Below are 20,289 nucleotides of genomic sequence, written 5' to 3' on the forward strand. Positions count from 1 at the left end.
CAACACATTACAAAGAAAATCCATTGCCCTTTAAAATTGATTAGTCATAAAAGGAACACAGGCCATGACCTAATCTATGTCGAACATAATCCCCTAATAAGATTTTGGGCATTTGGGGGGAAATATGCATTATAAACATCAACAACACATGGAAACATCATTAAATTAGGGTTCCAAATCCAGTAAAGTTTAACAAGATGTCTAATTTACTGCAATATGTCTTTCAATGTAATTATGTCATATTAAAAATACTTAAACCAGAAAATCAACTGGCAGTGCAACAGACCTTGATCTTGTTGTATATATTCTTTTGCTTTAGTTTTTACATATCACTACATCTATGCATGTCTTTCACTGTGCCATCCCATTGAGAGATTTCAAGTGCAAAATCTCCACTGATTGAAATAAGCACTAATGCAAAAAAAATTTAAAAAAAGTGCTAATCTAGCAGTATTTTTCTCAATAAAAACAACAGATTTTATGCTGGTGTTTGAAAACACTGCTGAGCTCCCTGTATGTGGTTATTAGGCTCTTTAGAATGTCCTTCAACTGGGGTATTGTTATGCAATAAATCATAAATATCTGGTCATAGCACCTCTAGAGGTTAACATCTCTGCCAAACACAAGCCATTTCCACATCTGTTTGGCATCAGTTTGGGAAAGTTAAAGCTAGAAGAGGAAAGAAATGCATGAAACTGTTGTTACACCACAAAACGGGAAACATATTTTTGAATTCCTGTGGAAGGGATCAACGTGTATGCTATCTTTAACTGTAGCAGATTTAAATACTGGATTCATAAAAGAGACAAATACTGTACCTCATTTCCACTAGAAAGAAATATACTGTAATGTAGGTTTTCCAGGTACTTTGTAGTGTTTTGAATTTTTGAAGAATCATTCATGAGATAAATATAAATATTTAAAAAAGAGCCAGAAAGCTTGAGAAATGTGATATTGCAGTACAGTCGTCATATAACAATTGCATTGCTAATCCATATCCGAATGTTAGAAGAGTAAATGAAAAATTTGAGGCATTTATAATGCAATTGTTATAGTGATGGATTATGATCTAGGAAAGGTAACTGAAAATGGAAAAGCTAATATAATTACATTTCCTTTAATAGAAAAATATATATTCAGTAACAGCTGTTGATTGCTAGAAAATAAAAGAAAGGATTGAGAACAGTTTAATGTACACTTCTGTTCATTAAATACAGTATGATCCCTATATTGAGATGTGATGTTGTGAGCCACTTGATTAAAGACTGTCAAGCTTGATATTGATAAAAAGATGCATTTTAAATGGAGTCAATTTCACGGTAAAGTGACATTTTCTGTTTTCAAGTAAACAATAAAATTGTGTTTTGCTGAACAGTGACTATTAGATTTGGTAACTGTCACAACTGAAACATATATTTTTATTTATTGTACCTTTTTGCTAGTTATGATTCATTGTTTAGTTTATAGTTGGTTCTTCAACAATTGTAGTTTTTAATAAAGTGCTTCTTCCTTCCATGAATGATACCAGTCATCATCTTATTCTTGCTTGATGTGTCTCTTTATTGCAAGTCTTTGATGCATTAAATAAAGATTGCTCTTTTTTATTGCCTTGAGTCAGAAATAAAGAAAAATGAGCAGTTCTATTTTTTTACCCCTTTTATATATGGTCACTGATTGCTGTTTCACATCAATCCATTTCAAAAGAAGACACAGCATGAACAAAAGAGAGACCAGCTAAGGGAACTCATCACAAGCATCTCGTCAACAGCCAGCCTGATAGCTTTTGCCTCCTACAGATCAGTGAGTTCGTATTTGTGGGGATTTTGAATTGAGATGAGTCACAGGATTTTTGGAAATGGCTCTCATCTTTTGTAGATTAATGTTAGAAGAATGATACCCAAAGGAAATTAAGAACGGACAAAAGTAACACCAAAAGATATACACCACCCACCCATTAAAAATCCACTGTATATCGAGGAGCCACGATATAGCAAGACCCATAGAAAAACAAATAGGCTAACAAATACTGTACAACGGGGGCGTCAGGGTCCAATATAAATCCTCTATGCAACCCAAAAGCAGCACATCATTTTTAATTCATACTGCGGAGGGTGATTGAGTCTCATCATTCATTTCATGAATCTTCCTCTCCTTTCTCAAATGCCCAAGCCCGCTGCATTGAAAGAATCCATTCCCAACATAGGAGGCTTGTTGCTAGGGAGGAGTGGGTGTAGTAGTAAAAACAACTCCTGTGACAAAAAAAGAAGAATCCAAGCAAAGCTTTTGTATAAACCTATCATGATTTTCTGTAGGTCATTTGTTTAGGAGGGTATTTTACTATATATGCCTGCATTGCTGGATTTTTGATCTAGTCATTGATGATTTTTGGAGCTGATTGGACTGAAGATATGCAGCTATAAAAGTACAATAGTATTTCATTTCACCGACATAAGCTCTAAAATATTTATATAGAGAAAATAAATGATAAATAAATAATCATCATAAATCATAAATAATTTATTATTTCGTCTCTAAACAAATTTGTTCACTTTTGCTAAAGCATTTTGCTCTACGCGAACGAGTAAACAGGAGTGTATAATTTAAGTACTGATATATTATATTTCTGACTCTCCAAGACTCATTTGCATATTGCATAGGTTTTTACCCTTTTTTATGGTTTTACACATGATAGAACTATTGCAACATTACAGGTAAATAGAACAATGTGAAATTCCGTTGCCCCGACACACATCTCTATAACTTGTCTTATGTATGGATTTAAGCAAAGAAAGAAAGACAGAAGAGACTGAAGGATTGAAATGCATTGGCAGAGCTGTGTGAGGAAGCTTGTCATTGTGCCTCTGTGCTGTAGCAATCATTTGCGTTACAGTAAGAGTTGAAGTAACCATATCTGTCATTCATTTTGCTTGACAAAAATGTCAAAGCAATTTAAGATACAGCAAACAGTCAGAATATTCAAGCCTAGTTTAATCAATAGATTTTATTTTAAATAGCTTTTGTCAGTTTTAGTATGTTGAACCAAAATGGTCTGTAATGTATAATACTGTACACATAGCATAACATAGTGCATAGATGTGCTGCATTTAAACACACATTGATGTCTTAGCCTGTGCTCTATAGTTCAATAGTTTGCAGAACCAGTAGAGTTCATTTGCAATTTCCTTGGCACAGTGGTTGGTTTATGTGGAGTTGTTGAATAGTTTTAACAGGTGACATAATAAAAACACTTATTGTATCAGGATTAACAAGGGCAGAGATTGAATGGTTTGTGGCTACTGTATTGTAGGTACAGTACATTAGGTAGGATCTTTGTACAAAGACAAGATAGCTGTATTGTTTCAAATAAAAATCAACAGCAAAGGGTATCGATCTGTTTATTCTCACTTGTTTTTTTGTCACATTTTCCTCTTGTTTGTCTTATAGCTAGTACTGTATCCTTAAACTGCTTGAAGTTTATCTTCACACACCCAGCTGTATATTAAACTACTGAGAGTGTTGAAACATGCAGGACTGACCTTTGTCCTCTGCTAGCTTTCCAAAATCCGCTGTTGAGCTCCTGGGTGTAAAGAGCTGATTGGCTTGGTGGTGGGATCAGAGAATGCCCAATGACCTTCAATTATCCTGAGCTATGGGGCATTGACGTGGTGATGAGGCATTATATACATATTTATACTACAAGTTTTTTTTTTTTTTTTTCTTTTAATAAAGTGTCATATTAAAACAGAAACACTGGAAAGAATTATGGAATTGTGGCAGAGCAGAGCTCTGCCCTTTATAAATTGGCAGGGATGGGGTTAAATTCCCCTACCTGCCTGGGTTTATTGTGTTCAGGTGGCTGGGGTTGATTAGTTGATTAGAGTAATTAACGATCAATCAGCACCCAGCCACCTGACATAAAAGGAGGCCTCAGCTTTCCATTAGAGAGGAGGAGAGGAGAGAGGAGGGAGGAGGGAGGAGGGAGGAGGGAGGAGGAGGGGAGGTGGGAGGTGGGTGGGACCCAGGTTTTTTTGTGTTTTTTTTTTTTTTAATTTTCTCATCCAGTGAAGGCATTGCGCAGCCTGGAAACCTTTATTTTTGTAAGTTTAGTTTTGTGTTTTGCTATTGGTGTTTAAATATCTTTGTTTTCACCCTTGTGCCCTTTTATTTTGTGTTTATTTGTAATAAAAGTATTATTTTTTTTAACTGCAGTCTGTCTCTGGGCCTCTATCCACTCGCCAGCCTGCCACAGGAATATTCTATGAATTTACGGTAAATATATTTTGTAAACTAATGCGTCTGCTCTGCAAGAATGGCTTACTCTTGGGATCCAATTAATTCATTGAAATTAGATTTTGTTTCTGAGAGCCCACAGTGTGATGTGCATCCAGCTGATTAAGTTTTGGAATCAGTTTGGTTTGTTAAAGTCTGAATCTGAATGATTGTTATAGTCACACACAGCGTTAATTGCTATTATGCTGTGTTGCAGAGGAGAATTATTTTTTTTTGTCTAGTCAGACTTTGCATTAATGGCTGAATTCATTTACTTGTACAGTATATCTCATGGAGTTAAATTGTACATTCTTTCTGGAAAATAACTGTAAAAACATGACCTACTTATTCAGTGAAATACGGTGAACTATTATAATCCCAGCAATACCAGCAGATATTAGCAGATATTTTCCTTTGTAGGCTATCATCAGTTAACAGACAATAACAAACTATATTGTTACACCAGTTACTATTATGAGAAAACAAGGCATGTCTATCACACGTAACATCCTTTCGACCAACTGAGTAATTTATGTCCCAGGATAATCAAAATCTCTCAAATACAATGTCCCTTGAACAATGCTAACCAGCAATTCAATACCAGAACTGTTAGACTATTCTAATGACTCATTGAATAAAATAACTTCATTAGTATTGAGGCTTGGCAAAGAATGCATTTCCTTCAAGTTTGAATCCCCTCTTTATGTCCATGAGGTCTGGCATTTTAAAGTAATTCATTCTAGGAATTCTGAGCGATTTTATATGGTTCAAGTAGACAGCAAGAATTAAAAAAATAAGTCCTGTCCAGTGGGGAGTATTAATTCATGTATGCCCAATGATACAATTAACTAAAAAATTAAACTTGAACAAGTCACTGTATAATTAAATTAAAATGGCTAACAAATAATACTAATTAAAAAAACAACATTTAACTTGCCTCATTCAGTTGTTTTCTGCTGCTTTATAAATACAGCCCTCCCTTTTGTGTCTAAGGAGCTGACAGTCCCAGTACGCTGCTTCATGCAGACTGGCTGGATGCCAGTAACTTGAAAAATGTCTGCACTGGGAGATCCTGTTTACACTTTCAAATCTGCTCTGTGTGCTTTGCCTGATATGTTTGGAATTGTAATTACACCATGACCCCTATATTGGTGCCACCAATGGCCATCAGGGGATGATCTGTATATAGGATCATTGTGAGCTGCTCTTGTAGGTTGCCTGTGGCTGGAGAATGGAGAATGAGGTCTGCTCAGTTGATTTGACAAGAGAGCAGAGAGGTACATGGGAAGAGCAATTAAAATACATTAGTATGTTTGGACATCCCAGCATCTTGAGTTATCAGCACTAAACTCATGTTATACACTTAATGCAAATGACCAGATGAGCTTTCAGACAGCCCATTGGAGTTAATGATTTTAAAATTGATACAATTATTAAATGTTACCTGTAAGTATGGAACACATACCAAATTGGTGCTGTGGCAAGGGTAGCAGTATAACAAAATACAAAAACTACACGGTAGCGATCTAGAAGGTAAGAGTGTCATTATAATGGTGCAATGTAGCGAGGGGGGCTGTATGCTTTTTTCAGACATTTAATTTAAAGCTTGTCTCAGCGCAGCATTCAACATTAACCTTAATACAATTCAGACTACTTTATTTATCAGTAGATTTCAAACTGGCGTTCCTCTGAGTAACATAAGAAGTGGAGTGTTGTATTCCTGATGTTAATGGGGGGCTCATTTGAAATCAGAAATACAAAACCAATTGGATACAACATGGATGTGTGACATGTGTGTATACTATATAAAATATTAATTTAGGTTAACATTATGTAATGGTTTGAACTGGCCTTGCATTTGGGTTATGTTCAGCTATGCCTACAATATCCCACTGAATGCTACTGGGGAAAATATAAATATTAAATGACTGTCACTTTCAACCAGATGACAGTAAGATAGGCAGATGGCAGGCAATGGAGGAATGTGCATGTAACAAGAAACCAGTTACATATTTATGGGGTGCTTTTTGTAGCATAATTTAATGGTCTAAAGTCTTAGTCATTTTATGTCACAAATGATAACCTGTATCTGTTGAAAAAAAAAAGAAGCACATATAATGAACTGGGGAAGATAATCGTATATAAGCCAATAGTATATTTCACTCAAAAAGAAACAGTTTTTTTCTCTGCCTTGCCTTTTGAAATATTTTCAGTGACAGTGATACATTTTGTGCTGGCTTTGTGACTACTATCCACTAGGGGGCTCGATCCATTGCCTCATTTTGTTTGTGATCTAAGCCAGATTCAACCCAAGTGAAGGTTTGTAAAAATGAAAGCTCATTAACTCACTGCACCACCTACAATATCGTAACCACCGAAACTATACACATTTAACAAATATACAGTTATGTATATGTTGACATCTTTATTCTTATTTTATTTTTTTGCGAGGGTTCTAATGACATTTTGAGGCTATCCCTTCAGGAGGCCTTGTCTACACATGCAATGTACTGTAACAGTAAGTTCATTCCCAAGGATATTGCATCTAAAACAGCTCAAGTGAAGCAAACAGTTTACAGATGTGCACAGCAGGTGCCACCCTGCCCCCTTGCCCCCCATCCCCCTCTAGGATGTGGGGACATGTATTGTTTAGTGACCCTGCACCAGTGATTCCAGAGCTCACTGCCCATCAAAGCTCAATGGTTATGGAGCCGCCTAAAGCAAATCCTTCCCTATCATAAAGGGTCCATGTGTGACCTGCTTTTACTGTTATGGTGTACTCATAGTCTTCAGATTAATAGATACATCATGGAACAAACCAGTGCACCCACTTACAGAGGAGGGTCCTCATAATCACAGAATAATGGCACAGTACCTGAAAGGTTCAAAGAGTTGTATAAAATCATGAGTTTAACCAGGGAATTAAAAAAAAAAAAAAAAAGTAACTTCTTAAATGAGATATTCTCTGGGGAAAAAACAAAACAAAAAAAACCCATTCAAATCACAGGGTACTTTTATCAGAGATTTTTGTTTTCCTCTTTGACCCACATTCAGTAACACAATATATTCCTTGATATTGTCACATTTATAAATAGGAAGCTTTCATGCTGTCAGATTAACATTGTTTCAATTCTCATTTTCTCTTTACTAGAGTTATAGTAGTCATCTTTTTCTGAACCTATTGTTATTCTCCTGGGATGAGAAATGCAAGCAGTTTGCTTTTAATGTGAGTGTGTAACAAACAGTAACGGAATGGGAGATTAAATACGCCACAGGGGAATTACATCCCAGAAATATTAATAAAATACATTTACTTAGAATATATAGCACACAAGTTTTTTTTATTGGGGGTTTCAGTATGAGTCCTTCCTATGTAACAAAGTCCTGGGAGACTGTATTAAAAATCAAGGAGTACTTTTATTACAGAAAAGGAGTCACAACAACAATCAGACAGTCAATAAAATAGTTGAGAGTCTATAGAGATAGACAAACCAATTACAGTTATAACCGATTTGCTTGGTTTACTAAGCAGGTCAGTTTTGACACTGTATAATTCGACTGGCCCTTCCCGCTGTATCAGTTGTGTAGTGTCTCCCCTGTGAACGGTCCCATCTGTCCATCATTGTGTGTTCACATTTTCAATGTGTTCTCATTGGCTCGAAGTGTGTGGCTGAGAACCAATGGGATGTGTAAGTTTTGAATAGAGTAGTGGGGGATGGGGCTAGGGTGATAAAAGTGTGTCTTGGTTGCCATGTTTCCGGAGCAGCTGACAGGGAGCTGTGTGTGTGACCGAGTGTCGAATAAAGCTTTTGGAACAACAAACCAACATGTCTGACTCTCTTGTTTCCTGGCTGTTTGTGAAACGCTAATACGCTCCAGTATCATACAATATTGCAAACTGAAAGTTAATGACCAGCCCCTTCAGGATCTCACAAGGTTAAGCAGTTGCTCTATACATATACACCCCATATACAACAGAAATACAATACAAGTTTAAAACCAATGTGCTGGCCGTGTACAAAGTAAAATGCATAAAACATACATACAACTGGCAGCGCTGATAGAGTGGAGCTGAGAGCACAGACAGAGAGATCAAAGACAAAATTCTGTTCGTAATATAATTTTACTGCACATAAAGTATAATGTCCAAGCAAGGGACTGGCTCACCACATTCATTTACAACAAACACTATCCTACACAGGTGCCAATGTCGGTGAGTACCACATTCAAGTTTCTCTCTGTAAAAGAAGATTAATTCTCGTCCACTCTCAGCTTCTCTCTTCAGTCAGCGAGTCCAGCAATAAAGACAGCAGCTTTTCACAATCAACCCGCTCTGCCATGTTCTCTCCGTATCTCTGTTTTAAAGGGGATTAATCAGTACATTGCAACCAGGTAAGCAAGGTCAGGTCATACTGCACAGGCAACTGACCACTGCATGCGCGGGTGAAGGGAGAACTGCAAGAGAACAGACAATAATATTAGCAGGCTGACAGTGTGCTAAATCAGCGAGCTCCACAAACAGGATATTTTGCAGATGCTTCCAAATAAAACAGGCATTTTGTCCTCAATGATGTTACCAGCTAGTAACATTAAGTTGTAGTGGATTTGACCTCAACTTGCTATAAACCCAGAAGGTCACAAAGCAAGTACAGTATGAAAAGTCTGATAGCTATTGGAAAATAAATAGCATTTAAGCTTGGCTTGTCATGTGTTCACATGCCTATGATATGCAATTGTTTCTGGAGCAAGAGGTCATAGTGCTGAACTATAACGGCATTAAAGAAAGCAAGCGTGAAAGGGTGAAATGATATGTCCAGATATACAGTATGAGAACACTGCCTTTGGCAACCCTCAGAAAACAATATATTAGATATACTGTAAACTCTTTATATATGTGCCCTTTTGCTTGATTTTTAAGAATGTGTTATATTGGATAATATACAGAAATGTGTAATTAGCAGCTATAAACTTTACTTTCAGACAAAGCAGTCATTATCTACCGCTAAATAATTTACTTCAGTGACAGTTAACTATCAATGGTGAAGGAGAATAACAGAGTCAATTATCGACAGCCCCAGATGATATTAATGCAGTTATAAGTAACCTTGTATTCTGTATGAAGAAATGTTTTGGTTTTAAGTTAATGTTGGAAGGAATCACTACCTTACTTGAAATGTGTATTCCTGTTTACAGAGTGTTTCAAGACTCAAAAGTCTTAGTATAATGTTTTATTTATATACCCATTTTTCCAGGAGGTAAAGGTAAAGCCCCAGATATATCATATATGTAATATGTAATATGTTGTAAGAAGATTATTTTACAATATGTAGGCACTCCACTGACCCAGAATGTATCCACCTTGGTAGATTATATATTTGCTTGTCACATTGTCTGATAAGGATAGCCTTTACCTGCAAAACAGTGAGAAAAGAAAATTATCAAAATTACATGATAGTTTGTACTGTACAATATTCTTGTCATATCACAATGCCTCGGGTTCCATTGTAACATAACAAATGTGTGTACATTGCCACCTTTGTACTGTTAGTGGTTAGGGAGTAAAGTGTTAAAAACACTGGCATGGAATGGTTTGGTAGACTGGTTGTATGTAGACGTTTAATGTTTTTTTTTTTTTTTTTTTAAGGCAACACAGGTATGGTAAGGTAAGTAGAATGCACTGCATTCAACAACTAACAATGATGGGTGTCTTTTTTAAAGGGAATCCTTGCACATGGAGATGCTGCTGGTGTATTGTAGTGCGCTGTGCCTATGATCTTATTGAACTGGGTCCCACCTAAGTCTTAAAATGCATGCCTGAAATACTTGCTGTATAATACATACTTAACTGACTGGAAACGTCCAGTGGTTATAAAAATGTTACTTTACCCTAATGTCACCATTACAATAAGCATTGGTGATGTATTAGTAATTGTATAGCTTACCTCTTTCAGCACAAAGTAAATGTACACTACAAGTCTGCAGTGTTGAATTCAATTCTGTAACTGAAGTATTTAATCTTCACATCCCTAAATGCATCAAAGTGCAGTGGATGCACCACTAAAGTAACATAAAAGATGGCAACCCTATTCTAAGCTGGTGTGTATTATTTAATTCTGAGACTCATTGTTTATTATCTATAGAAAGCTGGTGCTTGGCAGCAGACCTTAAATCATCTGCTGGTTCCAAGAGCTCAGAGAGGACTCCCTCAAAGATAACAGTGCCAATGGTAAGAGTATGTAAGCAGAAACGAGTGCACTGTGTCCCTTGACGTATTTTACAGTCTGTTGCCAGGACTGTGGTGTAGTGGTCACATGTGGGATAGTTGGTAGCTTCAGTGCTTTACAAATTGTGATGCTAATTTGTGAACAATGGTGTGTAATTTGTGTAGCTGGTAACTAATATATGGCAAGCCAAATTATCACTTAGAGATCTCTCAAAATGCATTTCAAGATATCTCAAATTGAATTGCAGATACCTCAAACTAACTCATTTTCAAGATATCTCAAACTAATTTTGAGATATTCAAATTCAATTAAAGATATCTCAAATCCAAATCAAGATATCTTAAATTCAATTTCATATATCTCAAATTGACTTCCCGATCTGTTTGAGATACCTCGAATTGAATTTGAGATATCTCAGATTTACTTGTTGTGAAAATGCTATATGTCTTGAATGGACTTCCAGCCCATTTCAAGATATCTCAAACAAGACAAGAAGTCAATTTGAGGTATCTCAAATTGAATTTGAGATATCTTGAAATCGGGGTTAATTTGAGATATCTCAAAAGAAATTTGAGTTATATTGAAATACATTTGAAATATCTCATTTAAAGCTCCAACTACAGATATCTCGAAATTGAGCTTTAAATGAGATATCTGAAATTAATTTTGAGATATCTTAAATTCAATTTGAGATATCTCGAATCGACTTCCTGTCCAGTTTGCGAAATCTCAAATTGGACAGGAAGTCAATTTGAGATATCTCAAATTCAACTTGAGATATCTTAAATTGAATTTGAGATTTCTCTAAGTGACCTCCTGTCCAGTTTGACAAACCACCAGTGATAATAAAATCTAAGATGTGACCACGATTATGTGTGGGAACATTTACATGCTGAACAAGTCCAAAGCAATCCAATAAACTCAAAAAGTCAGCAGCAACTGTACAGCTCAAAGAATCCACGTAAATATTAAAATCACCTAAAAGGAGAATTCTATTAAAAGTTGGAAACAAGAATGTAAGAAGGTCAGAAAACTCTTAAGTATCTGTATTAGTTTTAGGAGGGCAGTAAACTAGAGTTATAACCAAAGGCTGTGAAGATCTTAATTTAAGAGCAAGACACTCAAACGAACTCCCATCAGGAACAGATACTAAGCTTAATTCAATATCTGAATGGTGAACAGCAGCTAGATCCCCACCCCGACCAACAGCACACAATTTTTCCACATAGCCATAGCCAGGTGGTGCCATTTTATTTCATGGAAGATAGTTGTTATGTTGATGCCATGTTTCAGTTAAGCATAAAAAGTCAAGCTTCTTTTCGATATAAAATCTTTCAGAATACAGCTCACATTTGTAAGAGATTGTGTGTTAAAAAGAGCTTCATAGGTTTTGTTGGTGGTAATATCCTTGCTTGCATTGGCTCTTGTATTTCAAGTTTACACAAAGAACTAAAATCAACACCACAGCTATCTAACAATGCTATACTGATATCTTTTCTCACAACCTGATTGGCTGAGATGATTAAGGTTGATAACAATGGAAGGATTCAAGCTGTAATTTATTGAAACTGTTGAAGTTGTGCATCCAGGTTTTCAGAACAGACTTGATGAAGATCAGATAATCTGAACCACTAAATCACACAGTTATTGAGGAGCAGGGAGCAGTATGACTGTAATCTTTTCATCTTCTCTAAATTCTATTGACTAACTATCTCATAAAGACCACTCATACATTACCCAAAATGTTCTGGAAGTGCCTTCCCATCTCTTCCTTTTGCAACTGTATTTTCCTTCTATCAAGGAAGACTGTGTCGATCTTTCAGTGTCTTACTGTATAATAGTCTATTTGTAGTTTCCTAGGTGATGTTAGATGTTCAGTGGAAGGAAACACCACAGGTCCCATGTCAGGATCTATTCTGTTTGGTATTAGAACAGGGTTTGTACAGCTGTGTCTCATGGGAGCCCAAAAGTATATCCTGTTCACGGAAGAGACAGTGGGTTCCAGAGAGCCGCTCGGCTTCACAGCACTGACAGCTGGTCAGACAGGCTTCATGCAGGAAAAGAGTGCATGTTTTAGTGGCTAAATATAAAATCACCACATGTATTTGAAAAGATTTAAAAAGGGAGAGGAAGAATGTTGACCTGGATTGTGTGCAAGGCTTTACTAAATGTATGCTAAAAAAGGAGGTGCAAGTATGAAACAGCAAAACAGGGTCTTTATATGTTTAAATTCAAGGTTTATATGCATTTAATGCTGAACCCAATCCGAAAGAGGCAAAATGTTGTGTTAATTGGGGTAATTAACTTTGGCTTGAGCATTGTACCTTCTGACCAACAAAATTGCAGTTTTCTCCAAAGAAAGATTATACTGAGTATGTGTAATTGCTTTATATTCCAGTGAAAAAAAACTGCAGTGCACATTCAAATTGTTCAAATTGTGAGAGTTCAAAACGTATTCTTAAAAGACAGCAAACTGATTATCTTCCGGTAACCTAGTCTTTACTTCTTGGGGAAGCATTAGGTAGCGGCTCCCTTCCTCGTGCTGAGAGGTGTGTGTGTGTTAGAGGATGGAAGTCAGTTCATAGTGTCATCTGCTATTAGAACTGGAAAAACCCTGTGTAATTTCCAGTATCAGGAAGGAAGTCACTTGTACAGGCCAGTGCCGGTTCAGGACACAATTTCCATCTGTCAGGTAAACATTTCTACATAAACACATTTACCTGAATATTGATTAGTATAAAGAAGGCTGCAATGACACCTAAATAAAACAATGCCCTGCATTAAAACTATTATAATTATGCATACAAACATATCTCTATGAATGTTATCAATAAAAATCTTTTTATTAAACCACTTTTCCAACAGAACATTTGAGATTAAATTATAAGTGAGTGAAAATGTAAAAGCTTAAACATATCTACTGTACAATTATCTAAAATCATCCGTCATGATCTGATGACAGTCAGTTTTCCTGCACTTCAATGTTTGTGTTGAAGTTCTAATAAAAACAACTGGCCGACTTAATAATTACCTAGAGCTAGCATTGACAGATCAATCAAGACAAACCAAGGTCCATGCAGATCTGCTTAGCTAAACCTTTATTCTGGTACCAAAACAAACCTTAAGCTGCTCATACTGTATAGAGCACTGTGGCAAAGTGGTCTGCCGTGCTCAAGTGTATGGATAATGCAGTGCTGAAGGCAAGGACTAACAACAAAGTACTGGTGAAATGATGGTTTATTTTGTAATCCAGAGTCTGATGACAACAGTAAACAATAATGATAACAGGCAATACACAGCGTTGTGTGTTGCTCCGTTTAATCTACGGGTTCAGTCCCGAAATAGTAGTCCCGGTATTTAAACACCCACAAATAACACAAAGACGATCACAAGTCCACAGTGAGTGCTATAGTGCTCATGGTGCAAATAGAGTTGATCGTTACACAAGTGCAGTGTTGTCCTGGGTTTTGGTGCTGGCCTTAAGCGACAGCTCCAGATCATGTTAGCCATCTAATAAGAATAAGCAACTATATTTTAGACACGACAAAACAAACAAATCACTCATGATAGCAATACGGTTCTCCTTCTGGTTCAGCGTTAACTATAACAAAGGAACCGATCACCTCACTACATCCCCTTATATACCATCAATCACGCCCCCTTGATTAACGATTGCAACCGCCCCTTTAATCTGTGGCTGCCACAACATCTTTTCCCTTCTGGGTTGATGATTTAGTGTACCATAGCTCTGTACCCTTTCTAGATGGCCGACATCTGCCTAACCCTGGGAATGAATTGTCTGGCCAACCAGTCCAGGGCACTCTGTTATTTAGCACACTGCTCTCATAGGTCAGGAGGGAGATTTATCACCAAGAATCATTCTGTCTCAGTTATAAGCACACACAGTCATTTTGCACTTATGAGAGACCAGCAAAAACAAGTCTTCACAGGCAGGTGGTTCTAATGTGTAGTTTATTTAAGATGGGCAATATACACCCACAGGGACTGACAAGTGGGGCTTTGTATGTTTAATATAGTTTGTTTCCTATACAATATTCAACTACCAGAGACAGATTGTTACTTGACACATAAAAGACATGTATGTGTGGCAGCTTGGCACGGGGACTGTGATATACAGAGGGGGAGAATGTCATGCACCATAGGAGAAGAACATTTGCCTGGGATTTTGAATCACTCTGTTGCTGGCAGATGCTGTATCTGCTGCTTCATAAGCGTGATGATCTCCAGCCAGTACTATAATTATTTTATAAATTCCTTCCTGTAACTGGAACTTTGAGCACAGAAGGTCTTATAACTTATTTTAGCAGTAATCCCTTGATACTGTAGTCTCTGCACCAGGCACTAACAAGAGTGACATTTTTTTAAAAGGAAACTAGCTTGCAATTGTAGCAAGGGGATGCTTTTATAGGACGAACCCAATGGCTGACTGCACAGTGCCTGTGAAAAATATGTCATGTCCTCTACAGTTCTCTCAACCTCTACAGTTATTATTATTATTATTATTATTATTATTATTATTATTATTATTATTATTATTATAATATACATGTTACATGCAGTTAATATAAAGGTGTTAAAATGGTAAGAGAAAGCTGCTCATATTACTGAAGACAATGCAAAGCAGATACGAAATGGAAGATTTAGGAAATTTGCATAGTAAAAAGTAGCTGTTAAAAATACCTATGGGAATACAAACATCAGTAAATACATAATGTTTTTGCCTGTCAGCTGGAAGTCATTTAAGTGTGTTTGAGCTCTAAACACCCCTATTCAGCCATGTTTGCATTCTGGAAACCTGATGCACCTCGAGCTGTTCACACCCGTGTGTCATCACTCAGACTTGTACTGCAAATAGACAACACATTCTTCTACTCCGGTTTCAGCCTTATCTTAATTTTGCATTCATGGTTTTGTTATTGTGAACTGTTTAAAGCTTTGTGGATTAAATGTATCATGCTGGCCTGATGTGATATGGAATCCTTGCGCATCAAGGCAATACATTAAGCAGGCTTTTAAATATCACTGCTCCCCATAGGAAAATAGTGAAGTACAGTTTTTTTAGTTTGGTGCAATCCCAGTTTTGTAAATCACTATTGCCTCTGTGGATTGAAGGCTAGATTTCTGTGGAGAAAACACATCTTACCCACTGTTGGCCCTGGTATGGACAGACACTTGATGTCCTTTACATAGAGCTGTATAGAGCTAGAGGTACGTTTCTGCTCAGTTGGAGAGAGCGGTATTTGGGATTAACAGTCACTGCTATACTGTTCTCTGATCTGGATCGAGAGAAGGTTAAGCAGAGATTGGTAAGTGTGTTTTTGTGTGATATTTGTGCTGTTTGAATCAGGAAACTTTGTTGGACAATGAGATAAATAAATGTTACATGAATTGTGAGCTGCAGTCTTGTGAGTGTTTTGGCAATTGCCTTTCACCTACCAACGGAATATCAAACTCTATCTTTTTCAATGTCTGAATAGTAATTGAAGTTGGTCTACTGGGGATGTTGTGAAGATTGAAGCCCAGTGCACAGACACTAGCATACGTACTACATCTTTTATACTGGCTTTTGGCTAAAATAGAAAGTAGATAGGATAAAAAATATATACATACAAAAATGTAATTAAACAAACATAAAAAGGTGACCAAGGAATCAGGAGGGACATGGAAAACAGAAACAGAAAATGAGTCAGAGAGGTCAGGGAGAAGGTTGGGTGAAAAAGATGAGGTTAGATAAACTTTTGGTTCAGACATTGAAAACGACACCTTGCTGAAACATTTGTCAAATAGATTTGGCTTCTTTTGTTTTATTAAGGCTTGCAAAGAACATTGCATATTCAGAGAACAGCTCTGAAATGGCCAGTTTAAAACTAGGGCAAATGCTTTCACCCGCTAAATCTTGATTTGACAAAAAGTCGTACAAGTAAAAATGGAGAGAAGAGAGAAATTAAAGCTGTCAGCTTACATAAAGCAGTAGTGGTCGTCTTCAACCCTGGCTGCATGGTTAGGTAATCAGAGTGTGGAAATGTTGCTGTAGAACATTGGATAGGAATGTATCTGTTATTTAAAGACAGTCCCCTGGATTTCCTTTTCCTTAGTGTGAGTCAGGCTTGCTAGCTGTTCACAAACCCCAACTTCCCTGATTCCATGAAATAATAAAGGGTTGTTGCTTGTCAGGAGCCAATAGACTTCTTTCAGCAAGATTTAGTGTTTATTGTTGATTGATGTTATGCAAAAAAATGGACTAAGCATGTGGAAAAGAGAATTCCCTGATTCAAAAGGAGGTCAAGAGCATGAAATGGTACAATTAACCTTTTCCTCTTCCCTTATATAGGACTGGCTGACTTGGCATCAGTATCTCATTTTGTGTGAATGTTTTTTTTGATAGATGCTTGTAGCATAATTATCATATTCTAAAAAATATCAAATGGATGGAAGTTCTATGTTTTGTGCTAAGTAAGGCAATACATTCAAAAAGAATATTAATGGTTCTAATTTAATTTTCACAAAAGGGCCCAATAAAATTGATTAAGGTCACATTACCTTAGTTACCTATTGACAGCAGGATGGCCAACTTCTCGTAATTCTTTATCATGTTAAAGTGCACTGTCCTTATAAAGGTAACATGAAATTCACCCGTCAGGACACTGCGCTCTGATTGGATATCATATTGTCACTAAAACAATGAATAATCCTCTCCCTACACCGAAACCCTAACCTTAAGGTCAGTATCCTGCACTGCAGTCATTACACATCTTTAGTAGTTTATGTTTGGCGATGAATAAGCATTTTTGTTACTGTAAAAAAAAGTGGTGGGTTGGAAAATACAGCAAATTGCTTTATTTGGTTTTGCCTGTGCTTCAAACACAAACAGGGTTTAACACAATAGTTTGTTAATTTGCTTTACGTCAGGTTTTTGGGATGCATTTAATTTATTATTAAGTCTTTGAAGTACAAAAGAACTGAGACTCAGCAGGTGGTACTTCCGCAAGCAATATTTTTTAACATTTTTCATGCTGTTCACCATTTCACTAAATACATTTCCCTCCAAAATGCTTGCTGGAACAGGGCCAGTTAATGTGTTTACCCTCAAAGCCTCATGTTTTCATATTCATATTGTTGATGCAGGCATGTTTTGGATAGCCATACCAAGGCAAAGCTGTAGTCTTTACCATCACACTGTGCAAAGGCAATTCCCTCAGGGTTAACTGTGGGTTTCTGAAAAGGATGTTTAAAAAGATTGAACAAATATTTTTTTTAGGCTTGTATTCTTTTCTCAAGATGTATTTATGGTTTCAGATTAAACAGATTTTCTACGAAATCTTCTGATTTAAAACGTTTTCTTAAAAAGGACACCATTTACTTTTCAGTCATTTTCTATGACTCATTTGTTTACTTTTTGCCAAATGGAAGGATTAGAAACATCCTTTGTAAGGTAACCAAGAAATTAAGTTGACCTTTGATGTTGTTTTTCTTATCATTTATGTCTCAAAGCCTTTGCACAATGGGAGAAGTAAACATTCCAGCCCAGTCTGGAAGGATGTCATATTCTTGGGGCAATGTAAACAGTTTTGTGCTTGTAAAACAATATTAAATAATGTAACAAGCTGGGGACAGGTTATAGCACATCAAATCTCCAAAAAAAAAACCCCAAAAAATAAAACAAAGGGGCATTGTACATTTTACAACATTAGAACCATAAAACTAAATGATATAATTTAAGGTGTCTTTCTTAAGCTCATTCACCTGCTGTTATAATACAACATGTCATAGACACAAAATTGTTCTGGACTGCTGTCAAAGAACAACATCTTTATTTATTCATAAAAACAGATGTTGAAAAAACATTATTTTTATAACTAAGTTAAAGCTTTGTAAAGGGGGACAATTAATATTTAATGTCTCTTTAAAAAAAACCCAGGAGTTAATCATTTGTGGACGTATACCCTATGTGTTGATTGCTACCACTGTAACTTCCTTTATTAATCATGATGACCAAGACAGTGAAACCACAACTCAGATTACCTTTCTAAAACCTAAAACCTAAACAAGGTTCTTCCCTGTACTGTATTGTAGTGGTGGGTGCAGAATTAAGTAACATTTCACCAGCGGTTTGTCAGTGACATGGTTAAAACCAAACCATGTAAGCCAAAGGCAAGGTTACTTCATTCATACTAACTTCAGAATTAAGTATTATTATTGTTTGCTGGAGAGACCCACATTGGCAAAGTTAATCACAGATTAATTATGCAGGGCTTGTCATTTAAGCTTCTCAAAAGCCAAATGAAATTGTTTAGGGAGAGAGAGGCCTGCGAATTGTACAGATTTCCATATTCTGAAACTAAACCAAGCATTCATTCATTTCTCTCATTACACGCTGGGAAGGAGTCATCTTAAAAATATAAACAACAAAACCATTACATTGTTAACAATAGGTAAACTCTAGCGCGTAATGTTCAGAAAATACATATTGTGCCACATTTTTGTTGGATTGTGTTTAAAGTAGATTGGTGTATGAGGGCACAGATGTAAAAGCCAGGATATATACTGCAAACTCAGGCTTTTATGTCTGTTTAGCTGCTGAAACTTATATAATACATTTGCTGAGAATTCCGTCAAACACAATCCACAGTATACCTTCATAAATCATTCATAACACTAGACCACGAGGGGGTAACCGCATATATTTTAAAATGAATGACAGTTACTGATTTTCTTTCAAGTAGACTGCTAGCAGTTGGGAAATGTATTTATATATCTACCATATTTTTATAATTGAAGTGATGACTACAAAATAGAACTTATCTCATTCCACATATACAAGTGATGTTTTCAAATCTAGTACTAGGAACTTGGTTACACAAACCTAACCCAATTTCTCTTGCTGACTGCATGACACATTGTAAGAGCAACAAGTCAACTTGCTTTTTTTTAGGCCAATAATGAACTTACTGTATGGAACGCAAACTTAAATTTTTTTCTGGAAGTCATCAAATCTAATGGTAAGTGACATCTACACTGCTCCCTAGACCTGACTTGCAGAGGATTAAGTCAGCACTATTGAAAGCTCTTTCTAACTACAAAAGGTAAATCGGTGCATAAAACATCTGCTGAAAAACCAAGTTAAAATGGCATGCAAAGAACATCCAGCTGCACCGCGGGGTACAGAAAGCAACCTGCTGTTACTGAATACAAAAGCCACTGTAGTCCATTGAAGGTTGAGAGGATTTTTTGTTGTCTTGCGAAGTTCCTACAGCCATAACGCAATACATTTGTGTTGCTGATTAAATTGATATACTGCATCTTGGTAATGTAATTCAATGCCACGGGGCAGCATTATATACTCAACTTCACTCAAGTGAACACAAACGGCTGAGACACAGTAATATGTTGATGGAAGTGTGACACGGTAATATTGATGGAAACCCTAACAGAATGTTTCTTGGGGGATACATCTGCACTCATTGTTGCCACATAATGGTAGCCCACCTTGAAAGTAGAAAGTTTTAGATCTGTCAAAGAAAGCTCCTCGTGGGTGGTCCTATATATATATATATATATATATATATATATATATATATATATATATATATATATATATGTATGTATACCATGCTTTGATGCTGCGCAATGAAGACATCATCAACGTACATGTACTGCATGATGCTCTTACCCTTCACTGCTCAATCTCGGGATCATAGATAATGCAGTTTGTTCCCTGAGTCAGGCATCATAGGCATAATTGACAATACGGGTTGTCTCTCTATTTTTTTCAGCT

Source organism: Polyodon spathula, chromosome 10 (genome assembly GCF_017654505.1).
Source record: "Polyodon spathula isolate WHYD16114869_AA chromosome 10, ASM1765450v1, whole genome shotgun sequence".
In the NCBI taxonomy this organism is placed as follows: Eukaryota; Metazoa; Chordata; class Actinopteri; order Acipenseriformes; family Polyodontidae; genus Polyodon; species Polyodon spathula.